This window comes from Lepisosteus platostomus, chromosome 13 (assembly GCF_059453375.1).
Source record: "Lepisosteus platostomus isolate fLepPlt1 chromosome 13, fLepPlt1.hap1, whole genome shotgun sequence".
Taxonomy (NCBI): domain Eukaryota; kingdom Metazoa; phylum Chordata; class Actinopteri; order Semionotiformes; family Lepisosteidae; genus Lepisosteus; species Lepisosteus platostomus.
Genome location: NC_142623.1, coordinates 5,910,831 through 5,913,467, shown reverse-complemented (window position 1 = coordinate 5,913,467; position 2,637 = coordinate 5,910,831). Strand labels below are relative to the sequence as shown.

General features: G+C 41.9%; 1 non-coding gene across 1 annotated transcript; it reads right to left on the bottom strand.

The window, feature by feature from the left end:
- Nucleotides 1-2,412: 2,412 nt before the first annotated feature.
- On the bottom strand, nucleotides 2,413-2,550 carry LOC148649738 (U11 spliceosomal RNA). Its single transcript, XR_015926259.1, has one exon. It is a non-coding gene; the product is annotated as a U11 spliceosomal RNA (small nuclear RNA).
- Nucleotides 2,551-2,637: the final 87 nt, after the last annotated feature.

Here is a 2,637-nt window from a genome sequence, read left to right as displayed (position 1 = left end):
TTGTGAGATTGTTTGATCTTTTTTTAAACAAAAATATGGTTTTGAAAACAATTTTCTGTTCTTATTAAAAATAAATGACTCAGTGTGTGAAGCTATTTTTAAGATGATGTAACCCTCAACACACCTAATTTCCCCACTCTTTTTGTGCATGTTCTGTGGAGTTATATATGACTAAGAGTTTGCTCTGTGCTTCAACAAAGTGATGAGATTATTATAAAACTTGTTGCATTCATCTCCAAAGCCCAGAGGCACTCTTTAATTTGTTTGCTGTGGCCATACCTTTCGTATATTTAATAGTAACCCCAGAGAAACAGATCTTAACTAGTCTCTAAAACGCACTGTCCAAATATGAAAACATGGATAACAGCTAATAAGGTTTAGTAGCACCTTGGGCAGATTCCATTCTGCAGAAGGAAAAGAAAAGGAGAAAACAGAAAAGGACAAGTCTGAATTTGGACTCATTGAACACTGCCAGAAACAACTTCAGGTTTTGTAGTCTTTCATTTCCGTCCACAGCAGAAATTTCAGGATGGCGGTAGCGACGCTGTTTGTTATTGAAATCCCATGCTAAAATTGACACGGTGCTTTTGAGGGGGATATTTTGGGAGGCTAAATTTTACACATCCCTTAGTAATCATGAGAAATAACACTTTGTTGGAAGCAGTATGATTCGTAAGAAAATATCATTAAAAATCGGCAAAGTACTGCAGAGGGTGGAGAAGTCAGCACAGCTCATCACCGACTGAGAGCTACCAAACATCCAGGATATCTACTCAGCTAGATGTCTTAGGACGTCCAGGTCCATTCCTGGGGACCCCAGTCATCCCAGCTTCTACCTCCTGGCAATAAGACTGCTAAATAGCCAAGCTGCAGTTTCTTCAGGAAACCATGGACATGGACATACAGTTTTTATTGTATTTGGCATACTGCACTACTTGGACATAAAGTATTGCATACACCCTGGACATATAGCAGCTCTATTTATATTGAGTTTATCTTATTCAATTTCTATTGCACGATTAGGATTTAACTTTATTTTGTAACTTTTTTAGCCCCACCCAGTGAGCTCGTAGAAAAGACATTTCATTACCAGCAATTAATAATAATAATAATTGCTTACACTTATATAGCACTTTTCTGGACACTCCACTAAAGGCGCTTTACAGGTAATGGGGACTCCCCTCCACCACCACCACCACCAATGTGCAGCCCCACCTGGATAATGCAACGGCAGCCATAGTGCACCAGAACACTCACCACACAACAGCTCTCAGTGGGGAGGAGAGCAGAGTAATGAAGCCAATTCATAGAGGGGGATTATTAGGAGGCCAGGATTGGTAAGGGCCAATGGGAAATTTGGCAAGTACGCCAGGATTACATCCCTACTCTTTTTGAGAAATGCCCTGGGATTTTTAATGAGCACAGAAAGTCAGGACCTCGGTTTTATGTCTCATTCAAAGGAAGGCACCGTTTACAGTATAGTGTCCCCATAACTATACTGGGGCATTAGGACCCACGTGGACCGCAGGGTGAGCGCCCCCTGCTGGCCCCACTAACACCTCTTCCAGCAGCAACCTTAGTTTTTCCCAGGAGGTCTCCCATCCAGGTACTGACCAGGCTCACACCTGCTAAGCTTCAGTTGGTTGCCAGTTGTGAGGTGCAGGGTGATATGGCTGCTGGCTACTTATTGCTGCATGCTGTATTTTTGTGCATTTGATAAACTTTGATTGATTGAAAAGAGTAGGGGTATCCCTGGCATCCTGGTCAATTCATAGATGAGGAGTATTAGGAGGTCTCCCATTCTGTGAACTGGCTTAATCTCTGCTCTCCTCCCCATTGATAGCTGGTATGTGGTAAACGTACTGGTGCACTATGGCTGCCATCACATTATTAAAGTGGGGCTGCACATTGGTGGAGGGGAGTCCCCATTACTGTAAAGTGCTACGTAAGTGTTAGGAATTATTATTATTATTATTATTATTATTATTATTTATTTGGACTGTTGGTAGGAAACCAGAGCGACCTGAGAAAACCAACTAGTGAAAACCCACACAAACATGGGAAAAACATTCAAATTTCATGCAGTTAGCACCCTAAGACCGGAATTCTACCAAATACCCTGTGCTGCTATACAGAGAAATAGCATTTAGCAGTCCGTTAACTTTTTAACTTGAATATTTAATAAGTAGTATAGTGTATACTACTACGCATCATTTTAGAAAAGTTCAATTTTTATCGGTTGAAATTAGTTGAGGAAGACCTGTTTCTACTTGCACGTGCGTATGTCGACACCATGTGGTTAAGCAGCAAAGCGTCTCACATCACAAATGTTGAGTTGACACGATAAATATGACGCTCCACAACTACGTACAATTAATGACACTACTTCCATCTGTTTTTAACACAGCAATGTAGGGCGCCAAGAAAAACGATCATCAGCAGCCCAAATTCACAAAAATTGTGCTTCCGAAATCTCTTGATATCGATTCCGCAGAGACGGGGCGAGATCCCCACCCCGTCCCTGTGCAATTCACAGCACAAGCCCTTTTTACCGAATGCTTCCGCAGGTGGAGTACCCTTGTCCTTGCATGAGTAAGCGGTTTGCGGTGACTATTGTGCGAGAGCTCAAAACTAGTG